The sequence below is a fragment of the Eublepharis macularius genome, chromosome 8 (genome assembly GCF_028583425.1).
Source record: "Eublepharis macularius isolate TG4126 chromosome 8, MPM_Emac_v1.0, whole genome shotgun sequence".
Lineage (NCBI taxonomy): Eukaryota > Metazoa > Chordata > Lepidosauria > Squamata > Eublepharidae > Eublepharis > Eublepharis macularius.
The window spans coordinates 22,155,015-22,174,939 of NC_072797.1; positions in this window are offsets into that span (position 1 = coordinate 22,155,015).

Here is a 19,925-nt window from a genome sequence, read left to right on the forward strand (position 1 = left end):
AAGGCAAAGTGTCATATGAGGCAAAGAGCCATAATTCTGAAGTTCTGTGGTCTATTCCATTGGAGCGGTTAAAGTACATGAAGGAACTTCCCTGTATCAGATTCATTTACAGATGTCTCATGAATAATAAACTTAGCTACAGAAAATATTTTATTGATGTTTCCTTTCATTAATTGCTGTTTTAAGGTAGATAAAGTTGTTAAACCTTATTGTGAGGCTAAGACAAAAATCCTCTCTCCTATGTCAGAACCTGCTCTCTAGTATGTGAACGTGGAAATTCTCATATATATATATGATCTTATTTTTTATGTATTAATTCATTTTAAATATTTAAAAATCGCCTCTTTTATCTTTATTTAACTTGGCTAGTCTCTTGACCGTAATAAAAATCTGTGTGAAATCTGTGTGGATCTTTTCTGCCAGACCATCCCTAGTTGTGAATGGCCAGTAATCTCTAACAACAACAACAACAACATTCGACTTATATACCACCCTTTAGGACAACTTAATGCACACTCAGAGCGGTTTACCAAGTATGTTATTATTATTATCCCCACAACAAAACACCCTGAGGGGTGAGTGGGGCTGAGAGAGCTCTGAGAGAGCTGTGACTGACCCAAGGTGATCCAGCTGACTTCAAGTGGGGAATCAAACCCAGTTCTCCAGATTAGAGTCCCAGACTCTTAACCACTACACCAAACTGGCCCTCTGCCCAACAAATTGATACTACAGTCATTCACAAGTGGTTTGAATGATCTTTCTGTGTTCTTTGTTCTTGTGATTGGCTGTCTTAAATTTTTAGAGGGTGAGGGTAAAAGTGTGACTACTTTAGTGGGCGGGAGGGTCAGAGAAATACTGTCCATGTGAGATTAAAAAGGAGTCCAGTGGCTCTAACAAATCAGAGCTCACTTCATCAAGTCCATGGTGTGTCTGACTCCTCACCCAAAGGGGGAGGTTGTGGGGAGAAGTTACACTGGAGAGCACCCGTGAAATCAAGAACCAATCAATGAAGAGAGGTAGTTAAGCACATCATCTTTGTGGCTACCTCATATAAAAGGACCATACAAAAATGCATGCTGTCATATTAAATAAAGCACAGAATATTAGTAACATCTAGCTGTTCATGCCTAGAATATATCTAGCATCTCTTAATTAGGCTTTGTGTGAAATGCTTTTCATCTACATTCATAGTGTTATGAAGGTATGCACCTGGAAATGCTTTCCATTGAATATGCACAAAAGGTTTCTAACTCAGCAGTAGAATCCACATACAAAACCAGGCATCTGTTCGTGGATTTCTTTTCCTGATCCAGCAAGAAAATGCCTGCACGAGATGGTCTGGTTTGTCCTTGGCTCCTCACTCCTATTCTCTAGCCCTGTGCTTGGATAAGACTATGTAACATTTGTGGAGATCTAACTATGCTGCAGGCTTAGTTTCAGGGCACCAGAACATGTGTTGATGTGCTTGAATACAAGTATGTTCATGCGTTTCATTCCCTATCCTAGCAACAGCATTGTTAGAGAATATGACTCTGAGACTGAATAATGAGATGGGGGAAAGAGGAGGAACTGTGGTAGGCCTGGGTGCATTTGAAAATGAAAAATACAAGTTGTGTGACTGAAAGTGTGAGTATTCAGCCATTCCAAAGAATACACACATGAAATAGGGTACACTTGAACAACCACATGGAAAGAAGTATTCCGCGGTTCATCCCTAAAACACAGAGCGTAGAATTGAATCTGTGTGGAGTCACAGATCTTTTTCAATTTTTCAGCAAAGCATAAATTCAATGAAAGATAACTGTTCAGATAGAAAAGGTGACATTGGGAAAAAGTTGCTTAATGTGAAGTTTCGTCATGGGATGCAACTAGAAACCTAATTCCTGCACACAACAGTAGCTCAGTTCCATTGGATGGACACCTGGCCTTCCAAAAGCAAATTTCCTCAGTTCCTTCCTGAAACTATCAAAACCACAAATTATGGGATGCAGTCCAATGAATAACACAGGAGCTCAGTCTCGGAAACCAGCTTGAAATCCTTTAAAAGAGCCAAAGAAAACAAGACAGTAATACTAGCAAATTAACCCTTTCCATTGCTTAGGTTATGATGTAACAGAAATGCTTGGCTTGTCAAGGAAAAGTTAACCAACTTTTATCAAGCTGATTGCTTGGCCAGAAATAGATGGTTGATACTTTCTCAGTGACGATTAAGACAAGAGCCCTGAATGGGAAATCTATCTGGAGGATGTGGGGGCGGTCCTAAGATTAGCTTCTGCCTATGTGTTGCATAATGGAAAGTTTGAATTTAAAGAACAAGCCAGCAAGTTGGAAGATTTTAAGTGGAAGTTGCCTAGAGCTGGGACCATTGTGGGCTGCTGGGATGTCCATGCTTTTGCTCTTAAGGAATCTGGTACAGTCAGGGCTTTTTTTCAGCTGGAACGCGGTGGAACAGAGTTCCGGAACCTCTTGAAAATGGTCACATGGCTGGTGGCCCCACCCCCTGATCTCCAGACAGAGGGGAGTTTAGATTGCCCTCCGCACCACATAATCTAAACTCCCCTCTGTCTGGAGATCGGGGGCGGGGCCACCAGCCATGTGACCATTTTCTCCGAGGGCAACCCACTGAGTTCCACCACCTCTTTTCTCGGAAAAAAAGCTCTGGGTACAGTAATGATGGCCATGCTGCCTACACAGAAGCCTGCTTGCCTCCAATATGCTCTGTTTGTAAATTTGAAAAAACAAGAAGATATTTCAAGTCTTGCATGGTTTCTCTCACTATGAGGAAATGGAATCTGCCAAGTTTCTATTTCCAGATCTGTTCAAAATCCAATCGTGATAACTCTGGAACGTGGTTGTCTGCTCCTTGCCCCTAATGTATGTCGAACTTTGTCATCCACAAAATGCCTGGCAATGTCCATCCCTGGCAAAGCCACAGAGAATGCCGAGGTACACCAACCAATACCGAAAGCACTGTGTGAGCCTGGGATCATGCAGTTAGGATGGAGACTGGCTGGTCATTTTTGCTGCAGCTTTTCTTCCTGGGATTAGGAGGTGAAGCTTGTCTGATCACTGATTCTTCATGCTAGGAAAAGACCCTGCTGCTGAATTTCTGCCTGTCATGTAATCCAGGGGAACCTGAGCTCATTAAAGCCCGCATTTTTCTTTTTTCGCTCATTCAGAAAAACAGACCTGGGTCAAATCCACATTACTCATTCTAAGTCGCATGTTCCCCACATTCCGCACGCAATCCTGAGTGCCGGTCACATTACCTCATTAAACAGACGCATTTCATTCGCATTTCTCCCGAATACGTGGTCACAGGTTTTCAACGGGAGTTTCACGGTGGCCGTGAATGGGCCAATGCGCAATTTACGTGTTTTTTTTAAAAATCGCCCCCCTTCCTGTCTCTCCGGCCATTCCGAGAGTTCCTATTGGCTGATTCAACTTGCAAGTGCTCCGTAGTCTGCAAAAGATTGTTTTTGACTTCATAGCATTGGATTTATTGATTATGCTGTTTCTGAATCAAATCTGGTAGTTTGAAAAATCATTTTGGGGTGAATCCATCCTCAGAATGGACTCGCGAAACTTCCTTTTTAACTGTTTTTTATTTTTTTTATTTTATATTACTGTAATATTGAAATTACGAAATATCAAAATAATGACACTCCAAGGAAGTGAAACTTCAGTAAAATTCAGGCACTGAACTGTCCTGCATAGGAAATGCCCACGAAAGCTTCCCACATGCTTCCAAATTTCCAAAAAAGAAACGGGAGAGAGCCATCAGTGCTGTCAGTGGGGGAAAGAGAGGCATCATTATCTTCAATGATGTTTCTTTATAAGGCAAGATCGAAATAACGGAAAAGTGCGCTAAAATTTTTTTAAAAATGGGCGGGAAAAAAAGGTCCCGCCCAAAAAAGCGGTTTTCTAGCGGCCGTGTGACCAGAGGGACGCGCGAGAAAGATGGAATGGAAGCAGGAATGTGAATGAAGAGGAAAAAATCGCGGATTGGAGGCAAACGGAAGATATCTGATAAACATGCAGGTAATGGGTGAATGTGGATTCGACCCTGATTTGAGTAAAGTTGGGAAATTGGCATCTTCTACCGTTGTGGCTCTAAATGCCTCTCGGCTCTTATTTGATAACAAACTTTTTAAACGATCTCCCAAATGACCCATTGCTCAAAATGTGCTGTATTTTGTCTTAAGTTAATGCATACACAATTTGTAACTGTAATATTTGTAACTGCAGCATGTGTTATGATGGTAGAGCTTTCGCAGGCACTGTACACAGGAAATACTACCAAAGGGCTACGTAAATCAAAGTAGATGCTTGAATATTCGGCATGCCTTCTTCTTTATTTTCTGGAAGTAGGTCCTCCAGCTGATGACAGGTACCTCTGACACTGTTTCTTGCATCTGGAGCCTTCAAAGAATTAATAACTATAGTCAAGCTCTAGTCTGAAGACCACCACCTTTCTGTTGTTTTCTCTGCTGCTGGCTAAACTGACTCATGGATTTGCCCCTTGTTTCAAGCCTTATATATTTTCTACTAGTAATGTGATGTCATCTGCATGCCTCAAATTGTTAGGCTCCCCCATTACCTAAATAATAAGAGTTTGCAATGGATTAACAGGAGAGGGGGGAAGATTTAAGTTCCTTCTCTCTGTGCATTGTTGTCCTGATCCCAAACAGGCCTAAATGCAGGGCTCATTTTGAGGGGGAACACGCAGGAACGCAGTTCCGGTAGTTCTCCAAAGAGGTCACATGTCAGGTGGCCCGTGTTGGCCTGGATTGGGCCCAAAATGGCCAGGATTGGGCCTAAAACAGCCAGGATTGGTCCCAAAACGGCTAGAATCGGGCATCTTACAGGTGGTGGATCACTCTCCCGCTCTGCAGTGGCCAAATTCTGACCATTTTGGGCCCCTTTTCAGCCCCTTTTTGTAATTTTGGGCCCAATTTCGGCCCTGAATGGATTGGGTCCAAAACAGCCAGGATAGGTGAGGTCAGGGGTGTGTGGCATATGCAAATCAGTTATGCCAATGACACACTTCTGGTGATGGCAAGGGGCGTGGCATATGCTGATGAGTTATGCTAATGAGTTCCTGCAGCTCTTTTTCTACGAAATGACCCCTGCCTAAATGATTGTTAAAAGTCTATGTAAAGGGCCTATGGACTTGGTAACATGTGAATTGTCCCTTAGATCGTTGGAGTTGTGGTAGGGTTACCAGGTCCCTCAAGACTCCCAGCGGGAGACTGGGACGCTGGCTCCTACCTCATTGGGGGGCTGTCCTTGTTGTGCCTGCGTGCATGTGCAAAGCGCACGTGCACACTCCTGGTGTGCGTGATGATGTCACTTTTGACGTCATCACGCAGGGAGGAAGGGCAGAGAATGCGGGCAGCTCTCCGTGTCTCTCTCGCCGCTGCCGCTGCGCCCCTTGTCCCTGCTGGCACGGGCAGCACACGGGCAGCAGCAGCAGCAAGAGAGCTCTCGCGCGAGCCATGGCTGCTGCTGCCCCTGTGCTGCCCGCGCTGGCAGGGACTAGGGGCGCGGCAGTGACGAGAGAGAGCAGGCTGTGGCCACCGCAGCTCGCTCTCTTGCTGCCGGGGCGCCTCTTGACCCTGCTGGCACTGGCTACAGAGCGTGGGCGACGGCAGCAGCAGCAGTGAGAGCGGCGTGCTCTTGCAACTGCCACCTGCTTTCTCTCTGCCACCGCCTGCTCTCGCGGCGTGGGAGCGCGCCCCATGCCACCTGGGGAGGGGGCGCCCCAGGGAGCGTGCCCCCCCACTGGCCAGGTAAGCGGGCGCGGGGGAGGGAGGGTGGGATCGGGAGATCCCCCGCCCCAAGCAGGGGGATGGGAACTCTAAGTTATGGAGATCCCAATACTAAATTTTGTCTACAGGAGTGGACCCTAAGTTACTTAATATGAGAAAATGTTTCAACCATGTTTTGCCTTCCTGACCTAATTGCTGTTTCTGGACACCAGAACAATGAAGAAGTTAAATGACTTTCCTTCTTGCTAATTATGTAGGTTAAATCCAGGGCTTTTTTTCAGCTGGAATGCAGTGGAATGGAGTTCCGGACCCTCTTGAAAATGGTCACATGGCTGGTGGCCCCACCCCCTGATCTCCAGACAGAGGGGAGTTTAGATTGCCCTCTGCAGCATGGAGGGCAATCTAAACTCCCCTCTGTCTGGAGATCAGGGGGTGGGGCCACCAGCCTTGTGTCCATTTTCTCTGAGAGCAACTCACTGAGTTCCACCACCTCTTTTCCCAGAAAAAAAGCCCTGGTTAAGTCTAAAATTTATTGCCAGGGGAGGGGGGGCATCCTCTTGCTGGAACAAACGTAGGCATGCCTATTCCTGGCACAGTATTCCTCCCGAGTTTCCTAAGACATATCCATGTGTTCCCACACTATTAACAATGGTTTAGTGTGCATCAAGAAGCAAAATAGACTCTATTCTTCTCTTCCTTTGCCAATGGCACTTGGTTGAGCATAGAGTACAGGAAAAGCATTTATGCACCAAGGTTTGGGTAGGTGATATCCTAAACTTGGCGCAAGGTGATGAAACTGCCCTTTCAAATCAGAAGCTTTTTGCTGTATTGTATGTGTCACTGCATCAGTGTTACAGTTCATTAAATTAAACTGTAGCATAAGGGATATTTTCCCTTCTCCCTGCCCCCATGTCCTTTCTCACTAAAAATTGTCATAAACCTGAACAACGCAGCAGCTGTGGAATGTCCGCCTTGTGTCAGCTTTCTCATCTGCCATCTGTTTGCCGAGTGAATCTATTTAAATATGTACCGGGGGGCGGGGGGGAATGGTTTAATACAGAATTCTTGCCATGTCACAGCCATGAGCACATTATGAGTGTTAGCGTAAGGAAATACAGGCTTGCATGCATTCCTTTCTGATCAAGAACAAACTCTTATAAAGAAATAGAATGTGTATCTAGACTTGGGTCTGCAGGTGCAAGGATTTTTCCTTGCAGAGTACGAATTCCCCAATCTCACCCACCACCCACCGCTGGCGCCAGGGTTTCTGGCGCCCGCAGCCAGCTCCATGTGCGCGCACGTGCCCCCGGACTGCGTGATGACGTCATCATGTTATGACATCATCATGCAGCAAAGCCGGGCCCATTGGCCGGCGGGTGGCTGGGGTGGCACGCGGATGCTGCCCACACTCCACATGCCACCCCGGCTGCCTGCTGTGCCTGGCCTGCAGCTGCTGCATCCAGCTGGGGGAGTGTGGTGGTGGTGGCAGCAGCAGAGGCAGCGCGGGGCTGGCTGGCTTGAAGCAGCTGCGGGGCAGGCACGCCAGCTCCGTGGTGCACGCCTCCGCCCCCGGCACCCCCTCCAGCTCCCCCTCCGGCGCCCCAGCACCCACGGCGGCCACCTCACCACCCTGCTACCACCACCTTCCAAGGCAGCCAGAAATACCCCTGAAATCCTATTCCAGGGGTCCTCTGGAAACAGAATTTCAAGGGGGCATTCAGGCTGCTGCCGGAGGGGAGCGAGAAAGTCACACTCTGCAAGTGGAAATCCTTTCCCTGGCAGACAATGCACTTCTAGCAGAAGAGTCATGAGACTTTATAAATTTTATTTATTTATTATAGATTGTATTTGTTTATGTGGGGTAAATCTATACTAATTCCATGTTTTCTGCTGGTTGCATTTAGCCTGTCTAAAGGACTCTGAAACTCCAATACTGTTCACTCTTTCCTGGGAGCTAGATCCATGGACTATAACGAGGCTTACTTCTGAGCAGACGTGCATCGTTTGCTTTGAAAATACCTGTTCACTTACACTGGTGTAGTCTATTAAAGCCACTGAGATTATGCCGTTGTCTGCAGCCACTGAATTTTGGAAACTTTTCACAGGATTGCTTAGCATAAATCAGTCGCAAAGTCGCTGAGCATAACAGTTTAGTCATCATCTCTTAAAATAATTTAACAAATAAAGTAAGCCGTTTAGAGAAGTAGCAAAATGTTATAAAATGAGAGGTGACTTTAGTCCAGCTTACAAATGGTGGGAAAGCTTCATGGGAGTAGGCTGGAAAATTACACAACAAGATGGAGGGCTGGCGGAACATTTCATCATATTTGCTGCTAAACATAGGCAATGCCTGGTGCATACAGAATAACTCTTCAATCAGTTGTTTAATGCTCTGGTTCTAATGAATCCAGTATATTTCCAGTAATGTCTGCACGTAACCAAATGACATAATTCCTTTCCATACTAACATGGCTAGTTCCTGTAGATGAATGGTGCTTGCAGGAGAGAGAACCATGTTATTCACTGAGACTGGAACAAGCGGTTCCACAGGTGAACAGACCCCACACTGTATCAACACCATGCTGAGAGGTTTTTAGAGTACTGATGTGGGAATTTTGGTATTGTATTCAGCTTGTTTTCAGATTTTTGCCGTCCTTTCCCTATTGCATTGTTTATTGACTATCCCAGCCATTGATTGTATTGTCCTACATGGTGTAATTTGCACTGAGTTTCAGCAAAAAAGGCGGAGTGTAAATACTGTAAATAAATAAAAGTCTTGAATCTGGAAAAAGTACGGGCTTGTGGTACTAGAAGAAGGCTTTTAAAATCTCCTCTCTAGACTATTTCCCCATCTGAAAACATCTTCCTAGCCTCCCCCCTCCCCACTGACTGCTATCAGCCCCAACAGGAAAAGAGACAGGCACTCTTCCAAAACTCATAGCAGCCAGTGGCATTGCATAAAACAAATAACATTTGCCTGGGAGTAAGCCCCGTTGAGTAGACCTGAGGTAGGACTCTGAGTAGCCCTGCTTATGATTGTTCTTTAGTACTGTACTTCTTTCTTTCTCTTTTTGTAAAATAGAAAAAATCAAGCAGATTGGAATTTGGAAATAATAAATGCGGGGGGGGGGGTGAGGTTTGCCTTAACAATAAATACTGCCACCTAGCGGTCAAAAGCAGAGAGAACTTTTGCTGCAATTCAGTGAAATCAAGTACAACGTTCTGCTCGTCTATGAGATTTTTATATACGTATATATAAGACTCAAATTGGATCCTAAAAAGCAGTTTAAGTGGACATGGAGCTGTTCTATTAATTATATTGTATATTGATTATTTTATATGCGTCCCCATGCACCTTTAACACCTAGTTAACTGTATTTCATTCATTTGGACTGGTACAATTATTGTGAGAAGTTCAGATTGAGAGTTTCTGGGCAAAGGGTCTGAAATGATGTAGCTATTCTGGGAATGCATAATTTTGCCCAGTGGTTCCTTTCAGTCCTCCTGATGATAAGATGTGAAAGCAAGTGATCTGGAGCCACTTCTGCCAGCATTTGAGGGCGGCCACCAGCTTTGTCATTCTTCTTGTCTCACCTTACCAACATTCTAGGACCCTTGCAGAAGAGCTTTTGGAAGCTACGGAGTGACACAAACATTACATTTCAGTGGATATCGTATTGGTGTAAAAGAGCACATTTTGCTGAATATTCATGGTTAACTACAATATGATATTCATGATAAAGTAAAAATTTGAAGACAACCTTTGGAAGTGTGTTTGTTTCGGCTCTGATGTGATGCTTCCAATGCCTTGATTCAGGCTAACATCTCATATTCAAAAATAGTCATAATGATAATGAAATGGCCTCACAAGAGCTCCAATGCAACCATAAATCTTGAGTCACCATTTAGACCATTTTAGAATTGTTTGCAATGGTGTGTGAAATCACTATTTGAGGGTCCTTGAACAACCCTTATGCATGCGTACATTTGCATGTGGATTTCATGAACAGCCGTGGTTTAATAGTACAGTACAAGGGTGGCCAAACCACGGCTCAGGAGCCACATGCGGCTCTTCTAGACATATTGTGTGGCTCACGGAGGTCTCTGAGTATCACCGTGGCCATACATTTTATTTTAGTCTAGTTTATTTCTCTCCCTTTCCTCCTTTCTTTCCACGCCTTTCCCTCCCTTTCCTTATTTCTTCCCATGCCTTTGCACCCTTTTCCTTGTTTCCTTCCTTCCTTCTTTCCATGTCTTTCATATTTTCAGTAAAAATGTTGGGGTTGTCAGGTCTGACTCAGAAAATATCTGGGAACTTTGGGAGTGAAGCCCAGCAAGGATGTGATGTCACTTTTGTGATGTCACGTCCAAGTCAAAGGTCAGGTTATGGCGCTACCAAAGCTCCACCTCTTCTGATGATGTCACTTTCAGCATATTGCACCCAAACCCCACCCCTTTCTGTGATGTCACTTTCAGGACACCCCCCCCAAACCCCCCTCCTCATCTGAAGTCACTTCAATGCATCATGTCTTGTGGCTCTCAAACATCTGATGTTTATTCTATGTGGCTCTTACATTAAGCAAGTTTGGCCACCCCTGGTACAGTACATGCTTTGCATGTAGAAAATCCCAGGTATTAATTCATAAAACCCCTAGTGTAACAAAATGGATCTTAAATTGTAGGGCTGGGGAAGTTTCCATCTGAGATGTAGGAAGTTCCAGCTACTGAAAATACTTGTGAAATTCCTGGAGATTTGGGGAGGAAGGAGTTTGGGGAAAGGAGAGAGCTGAGCAGAGATGTGATAGCACACAAAGCTGCCCTCTGACGTTCCTATTTCCTCCAGGGGAACATCTCTGTAGTCTGAAGATCAACTGTAATTCCAGAAGAACTCCAGACCCCATATGGAAGTTGGCAACTCTAAAAACACCAAACTAGATGGAACATTGGTTTCGGGCTTATTACAAGGCAGCTCCTTTATCCTAATCTAAGCTGTGAACCTCTGCATGAATCAGAATGGAAAAGCCTCTCTTTGTATGGGTATATCCCATACAATGGGTATATCCTTTGAATGGGCAAAAAAAATTAGAGCTTCAGTGTTTAACTAATCAGTAATTAGCTAATCAAAGCTAAATGCAAAGTCTGGCAGGCGTGGACTCTAAAATAAGATAGGGGCAGCAAGGGAGAAAAGGAGCAGTTGATTGAAGGAGCAGATAGACCTTCAGATGGCTTAGGGCAGTGGAGCTAGATGGACACAGATCAGGATGTATTGGGGTATGAAAGCAGCAAGGTAAACTGGCAGGCTATGGGAGGCTTTGAAAGTAAGGATAAGGAATTTATGCTGAACGTGGGAGTGGACAGGAGATCAGTGGAGAGATTTAAGGAGAGGTATCATGTAGTCAGAACAAGAAGTGGAGAACTACTTTGGCTGGATAGAAATGAGGGGGCTAAGTTGGGATAACATCCCATGGAAGAGTTTGCAGTAGTCAGCCAAAGAGATGATCACCAGAACATGAACCCTAGTTTTTGCCAAGGTGGTGAAGAAAAAGAGTTCTGTTTTTGCAATATTTTAAAGCAAGAAGCAGCATGACCTGGCAAAGACTGAATTTGGGGAGCAAACGGGAGAGAAGAATAAGAAAAAAATAAAGTCAATGAGAATATATGGGGAGAGGAAGGTTTGGAAGGAAAGATCAGAAATTCAGCCTTGGACACACCAAGCTAGAGATGGCAATGAGACACTAAGAGCTAAGCTACAAGTGATGCCTGACACAGGTTGGACACTTGTCAGCTTCTCTCAAGTTTTGATGGGAAATGTAAGCCTCCTGGTCTTGCAGCTGTAATGGAGAGCCAAGCTGCAAGACCAGGAGGCCTACATTTCCCATCAAAACTTGAGGTAAGCTGACAAGTGTCCAACCTGTGTCAGGCATCACTTATAGCTTGGCTCTAAGTGTCTCCTAAATCAAGAAGTTGGAGGACGAAAGGTCAGGGTAGACAGAAAGAGCTGGTAATATGGGTTGTAATGAAAGCTATATGGGTATATATGGGTTGTAATGAAAGCTATGGGATTTACTGAAGTTGCCCAGGGATGGTGTGTAGGAAGAACAGATAGCCATGGACAGGGGGATGCAATGGGAAAACAGATCTTCCTCCTCCTGAGGAAACATGGAATGAGTAATAGACCAAACTGGACAGAGCCATGCAATCCTAGAGTGTAAAGAGAGTCTAGCTGGAGAAAGTGAGGAAAAGCAACAGAAAGGTCAAGGAAGATGAAGGCAGAATAGAAATTTTTGGAGGTAGCAGGGGAGATTGTCTGTGCTATGGGTGAAGATTGTTTCATTGGAGTGTAGAGGATGGAAGCCAGATTGTAGGGGGACAAAGAGAAGAGAGAGAGGAAAATCAAGCAGGGGTAAATAGCACGCTGTTGGAATTTGGAGGCAAAGATTAGAAACGGGACTACAACTGGACAAAGAGGATGGATCAAGTGATTTTTGAGAGTAGGGGCAACCACAGCATTTTGAACCACAATAAGGAGAAAGGCAGAGAAGGATAGCTTGGTTAAGGGATGGCGAAAAAGGACAATGTTAAGGGCAGGGGTTATTTCGTAGAAAAAGAGCAGCAGGATCTCATTAGCATAACTCATTAGCATATGCCACACCCCTTGACAGCACCGGCAGTGTGTCATTAGCATAACTAATTTGCATATGCCACGCCCCCCCTGACCTCACCTATTCTGGCTGTTTTGGGCTCAATCCTGGCCATTCAGGGCCGAAATTGGGCCCAAAATGGCAAAAGGGGCTGAAAATGGCTGAAAAGGGACCCAAAATGGTCAGAATTGGGCTGCTGTTGAGTGGGAGAGTGATCCACCACCTGTCAGAGGCCCGATCCGGGCCGTTTTGGCCCCAATCCAGGCTGAAATGGGCCAAAAAGGGCTGAGAGTCAGGTGGGTGGGGCCACCTGATGTGTGACCTCTTTGGGGAACTGCTGGAACTGCGTTCCTGTGCGTTCCCCCTCAAAATGAACTCTGGTTAAGGGCAATAGCAATCAGAAATCTGCTGTGGAAAGGATCAAGAGGGCATATGAAGGAGACATTAACTAATCAAATTGAGGAAACACTGAAGGCAGTATAGGTATAGCTAGATGAGGAGGAGGAGGGTGGGACAGAGGGGCAGAGAGATCCCAGTGGAAAGTTTAATAATTGAGTCTTTAGCAAAGAATAGGTCTTAGTAAGGCACTGAAATTAGAAAAGAGGCTCAGAGGATTCTAATATCTGGTACTGAGCAGGGAGGTGTAGTATCGCTGCTTTAAACAGCAGACAAAAAGGGAAGAGAGGATAAATTCAGGATATACAAAACCAGCCAATGTGATGCCAGGCAGATTGCAACACACGCGTCCTATCCATATGGTGAAAGCCCACAGTCCTTTCATTTACCATTCTTTACGGCATGCTTGTCATAACTTCTGTATTTGCTTACAAATCAAATTATTGGCACCTGTCCATAATTTTAAAAAGCCTGCATGAGAATAACCAAGTAAACAGAATGGAGAAGGAACATTATAGCTAAGGAACAGATTTAGTTCCCTTCTGTTGCATGGAAAGGGCTCTGCTTTTCTTTTCAAAATAGAAACAGCACCATCTCTTGCTTGTTTTGTGAAGAACAAGCAGGTTGTTCTTTGCACTGGTTGACTGTTGCTAAACTGAATGAAGAAAAGTGACAGTTAAGAAACTATCTGGAGACCATCTTACATTGAGTCTTAGATATGTTTGTAGGTACGTTGGCATTGTGGAATGTTAGAGGAATAACCTGTAAAAAAAGGAGGCACATGATCACTAACCATAAACGAGCATCAACCTGTGCGGCATAAGCTGATGTATGTTTACTTGGAAGTAAGTGCCATGGACCTTATTCCCAAATTAGTGTGTGTCCTCATAGTTCAGTCCTGTTCAAAATTAGGAGTGCCTAAGGGTTTAGGAATGCCAAGTTCTGCACAGAATCAAACTGTTAGTCAATTCCAGTCACCCCTTTCTTATCTCCATTCCGCCCTTTCCCATTCATTTCTGTGCAATACAGTAGCTGATACGTTTTCTATAGGTAAAGGTGCAAGCACGGAGTCATTACTGACCCATGGGGGACATCACATCACGACGTTTTCTTGGCAGACTTTTTACGGGGTGGTTTGCCATTGCCTTCCCCAGTCATCTACACTTTACCCCCAGGAAACTGGGTACTCATTTTACCGACCTCGGAAGGATGGAAGGCGGAGTAAACCTTAAGCCTGAACCCGGCTTCCTCCAGGTCGTGTGAGCAGAGCTTGGACTGCAGTACGGCAGCTTACCACTCTGCGCCACCGGGCTCTTATGTCTTCTATACATAACTCTGCATCGTTTCTTTTGGGAAATGCCCTGGACTGGCTTGTAACACCTGACTAGTGCCTCATTCTGCCATTGATTCTCTGGAGTGCCAAAATGTACAAAACAGCACCCACTCAGCATTCTGTTCACCTGATCCAGGCCACTCTTTTTACTGTACCAACTAACTCAGAGATAAGGTTGTAGATTCCACTGGGATTTCAATCATTCCAAGTAGCAATATCTTAGGAGGCCTTCCTTAACTGTCTCTTACTGCGTTCATATAAACATAGATGCTATGGATAGTCAATACATCCAGGCCTAATTTAGTTTATTTCCACTCCACGTCCTCATCTAAGGAAACTGTCTCACTCCAGATCGAATTTTGTGATGGATTTGAGATAAAGTGAGGGGCGTACAGTCTATAGTGGTTCCTTAGACTTTGGTAGGCTGTCCCACACATCAACAGTCCTATTGAAGTCCTGAGCCCCTGAATTTGTTAGAACATCCAGATTGTGGTGAATTTGTCCTCAGAACCAGAGTCATCCTCAATTGGAGACTCTATTTGTTTAAACCACAGCTCAGATGGTAGGGTTGCTAACAGGCCCAGAGGAAAATGTCCTGTCCCTCCCACGGTTTTTTAATGTGTGGAAAGAGGGATTGGAGGCTTTCATGGCATGGAAGGAAATACCATCACCTAGTGAATAACATCACATTAAACCTCTATTAAAGGATAGGACAGGCAACCATAGTTCTCTAGCAGCAGCATTCTACCCACTAACACCAGGTTTGATACTTTTCTTTCTTCTCATCATTCACTCTCTTCTGCCCCCTGGCCAGTTGTGGGGAAAGAATCCACTGTAGGTCCCTTGCTGTGGGCTCACAAAAATTCTAAACCTGTAAGCCTTTAGAGGGTTTTCTGGAATTGTGGCCTCAACCAGGCATGGCTTGCTATTTCATATGGTGAATCTCCTACAATAACAGCTTGTGCACCAAGGGGTTCTTCCTTTTACTTAGGTAGATTACTAAGGCTGTTTCTCTTCTTCAGAAACACCATGGAGGACATGGAGTGGGAAATGATAGTGGCCTGTATACTATCATTAGAGTTTAAAGTCTCCCTTCAGTCTATAGTTCTTTCCTCCACCTTAAGTGGCTCTTCTTCCTTGTAAGTTAAGTGACCTAAAGCTGGAAGAGCTTCCTCCAAACTAAGGTGGGATGCCATCACGTTTTGTTTTTGTTTTTTTGTTACCCAAGAGGAGAGATGACGTGGCTCAAGGGTAGAGAACCTGCTTTGCAAACACAAGGTCTCAGGTTCCCAACATCTCCAATTACAAGAATAAGGTGATGTCAAGAATACCAAAGAGCTCATATACTACTGATTTTGATAGACTAGTGATGTGGTTTGATGAAAGGCAGCTTCATGTGTTCGACTGGTTGTGGGGGAGAAGATAGCAGAGAAATGGAAAACATAACACCCCTTTAAAGTAGATCAGGTAGAGGGGCTATGTAGTGGTGTCGTTCTCATGGTTAGTCTGTGGTGACTGATCTAAGGAGGGTCCTGGCTTTGGTAATGCCGTTGAATTCAGTACTCCCTCCCACAGTTTTCCATTAGACCCACAGTCACTAATAGTGTTGTCTCCTCCTCTCTTTTTCTGGTGGAGTTCCTGTGCCTTGAGTAGCCAAAGATTTAGAAGGGTAGGCTGGGGGTTTCCGATGACATGTGACTATTCCTCAGAAGCATCTGTACCTCGGGTTACTATGAGACAGGGCTCATTTTGAGGGGGAACGCACAGGAACCCAGTTCCGGCAGTTCCCCAAAGAGGTCACACGTCAGGTGGCCCCGCCCACCTGACTCTCAGCCCTTTTTGGCCCATTTCAACCTAGATTGGGGCCGAAACGGCCTGGATCGGGCCTCTGACAGGTGGTAGATCACTCTCCCACTCAGCAGTGACCTGATCCTGACCATTTTGGGCCCCTTTACAGCTATTTTCAGCCCCTTTTTGCCATTTTTGGGCCCAATTTCGGCCCTGAATGGCCAGGATTGGGTCCAAAACAGCCAGGATAGGTAATGTCAGGGGGTGTGGCATATGCAAATCAGTTACGCCAATGACACACTTCTGGTGATGACAAGGGGCGTGGCATATGTTAATGAGCTATGCTAATGAGTTCCTCCAGCTCTTTTTCTACAAAATGACTCCTGCTATGAGATATAAGCATGTATCGACAGTAAATGTTGCTAAAATATATTTAAGCCTTACTGAGCACCACTCACCAGAAAGGGCTTCTCTGTTACAGGAGCTTCATACCAGAGCTGGCATCACCCCACCCTGAGAAAGGGCAACTGCTGAGGCTCCTGCTTTCTGGGGAGCCGCACTGCTGCCACCTCCTGCCTATGCCCTTCGCATGCCATCTGCTTGTTCTTGTTACTCCATCCACCACCCAGAGTCCCAGCTGCAAGCACTGCCCAGCCCGCTTTGGGGAAGATTGTGCTGTCGCAGCATGTGCTACATTCACACATAGAGATTCTGTGTTTAAATGGGCACGCATCTCACTTGAGCCTGACCCATGCAAAAACCCTTGTGCAGTTCTCCTGTCTCTTCTCCTCCTCTCACATCTTGTTTGCAGAACCCGTCTCTGGAATGACAGGCTTTCAGGTTCTCTCTTCAGTCCCAGTTTCTCCTCACTCAACTCTCAGGGAGGAATTATTGGTCAAGACACAGCAGAGTAAGTGAAAAAGAAAGGGAAGACGGATGGGCCTTGTCATTTCAGAGTGAGGCGCACAATAATGCAATCTCTCCTCCTCCTTCCTTGATATTCATTAACTTCCGAGCTTTCAGCATGTTTTCGAGCTACCTCCAGAATGGCTAGAAATGATTGAGGGCTTCACAGCTTGCTTAAGGATTTGGGATCCCCAGGCAGAGAGTTCCGAGGATCCCCTCCCTTCCCCTGCTTGTCCCAAGCGCTCTTCTCACACCCTCCTTCTTTCCCACCCATTCAAGTGCCTCCCACTTATCTGTGAGTCCTTCCCTGCCCTCTTGTGAGCCCTCCCCATGCCAACGCTCACAGCTGCCTATACTGCCTGCAGCCTTTTCCCCAGTGGCACTAGGAGTGTGAGCATCTATGAATATGGGTGATGGAGAGCTAGCAAGTGAGTGGATGGCAGTGGGTGACAGTAGAGGGCCCCGACAGCTGCCCCATGCCCCCCACCTCAGGGTATGCAGATACTGGCCCTAGTTCTAAGGTTTTTAAATTGTGGATTTAAAAAAAAATATCAATAATGTGTGTTTGTGGGGGGGGGGGAGGTAACTGAATTTCCTGCATTGTTCAAGGGGTTGGACTAGATGACCCTTGAGGTACCTTCGAACCCTATGATTCTATGAGAGCTATTTAGATGATGATGTCTTCTTGGCAGAAACCATTATACAAAATATATCTGTTCAATCATGCTTTTAAAAACTTGCAGTATTGAGAGGTAAAGGTAAAGGTAGTTCCCTGTGCAAGCACCAAGTCATTACTGACCCATGGGGGGACGTCGCACCACGACATTTTCTTGGCAGACTTTTTGTTACGGGGTGTTTTGCCATTGCCTTCCCCAGTCATCTACACTTTACCCCCAGGAAACGGGGCACTCATTTTACCAACCTTGTAAGGATGGAAGGCTGAGTCAACCTTGAGCCGGTTACCTGAACCTGGCTTCCCCTGGATCGAACTCAGATCCTGTTGAAGTATTGAGAAATGAATGGCTTATATTAGCGGGGCCAACTTTTTCCGTTGTCCTATGCAGCCCCAACTGATGATTTCTTGCTCAGCAACAAGCCTCTCTGCGTTCTGTGAGACTTACAGCAATCTAAGTGTATAAAGCTTTGCAGCCTCAGAACCAAGCCAGACCAGACGCTGACATAATTATTAAAGAACAGTGAAGACAGCACTGGACCTGCGGAATCCACAGCTCAAGGTCCAAATCACTAAATCATCCTTTTTTTGAGGGAAATTCTTTATAGCCAACTGGACAAAAACAAAGACTACAGTCTTCAAATGGCCGTTGTTTTAGTACCTGCTGTGCATTTTAAACAACTCAATAGAATGATCAACTGCATCAAAAGCTGCAAACAGGATTTGGAAATATCGATTAGAAATATATATAGTGGGTCAGTAATGACTCAGTGCTTGCATAGGGGACTACCTTTACCTTTAACTATGCTGCAGGCTTAGTTTCAAGGCACTCAAAGCCAAGGCAGGCCACTAATGGAGTTTCCATAATTCATGGCATTATCAGGCACACAGCAACCAGAATCAGATCAGAATAACTTGTCTAAACTCAGCGTATGACAACCTTGTCCCATTCCATTTCAGTCTGACTTCAGTCCTGGCCTTGAGAATAAGACAGCTATAGCTAGACTAGCGGGTGAGCTATATTTATGGCTTGACAAAGGCAAATCCATCTTTGCTATTTCTGTTGGCAGCTTTTGACACAATTCATAATTCTACTGAGTTGTTAAGAATATGGAGTAAGTGGGGGGGGGGAAGGCCATTTGAAGACTTTTGTTCTTCAGTTGGCTATAAAAGAGTTCCCATCGAAAACACATTGATTTGGAAATTCACGTCTAGAGGGCACAGTGTCAGTGCTGTCAAGCGGTGTCGACTCTGAGCTGAGAATTCCTGGATCTGTGGGGGCAGAGCCTGGGGAGGGTGATTTGCATGGGGAGGGAGCTTAGCTGTGATGTGATGCCATAGATTCCGCCCTCCAAAACTGCCATTTTCCAGGATAGCCCATGGAAAAACTGATCTCGTCAGATCTCAGAAGCTAAGCAGCGTTGGCCTTGATTAGTAATTGGATGGGAGACCTCTAATGAAGACGACGGTTGCAGAGTTGGGGAATGGCAAACCACCTTTGTTAGTCTCTTACCATGAAAACTCCACTAGGGGTCACCATAAGTGAGCTATAACTTGATAGCACTCTCCACCACCTGATCTCTATAGCCTCAAGATCATTTGGAATGGCAGGAGAACTCGAGATGTCACCTGGAGGATAAGAACCTGCCGCGGTAACAATCCACAGACCTTAAGTTCTTAAAGTGCACCATGCAACAAAGTTATAATTTTAGAAAGTTCTATCTCATGTATATAAAGTACAAGGTGCTCAATCAGTAATAAATAACAATAAATAGACAAAAATAAATACAAAGTTAGCATCCAATGCCCATAAATATACCAATTCACTTCTCCAATCCTGTCACCAGAAAGTATACTTCTACTCCCAGATTGTAAGTACTTAATTCATCAAAGTGGAGACCAGAGTAAACAGGTAAGTCTATCATTAATATTGTCCATAAGAAAATCTTCTAAGAGAATAAGAGTCTTTTTATACCTTTTCAGGTACAAATCCAGCAAAGGGGAGGGCTCCAAGGCAGAAGAAAAAGCCCAGGCGGGAAAATCCACAAGAGGGCATAGGAGTCTCGAAGAGAGGAGAAACCACAGCCGCCAAAAAACACTCACAGACTTAATACTGTTGAAATATGAAACATTACTTACAGCTCGAGTAGGTAAATAATGTTTCTCAATTCTCCATGAGAGGTTCTTGGCGGGATGAGAGGTGAAAAATGGCCAGCTCAAGTTCAGCACAGTGGTTGGTGGATGCAGAACGCCACAAACAACGTGCTTGCAGTGCATGCGTCTGGCACGCGAGTGTGAGAATCTAGGGGGAGTGGTTCATGCAAATGAGCCCGAGGCCTGCCTTGGAGGGAAGCGGGAATCACGCAAGGTGTGGTGCAGCTCTTTCTCCACGGGTTGAGAGGTGAAAAACGCCCAGC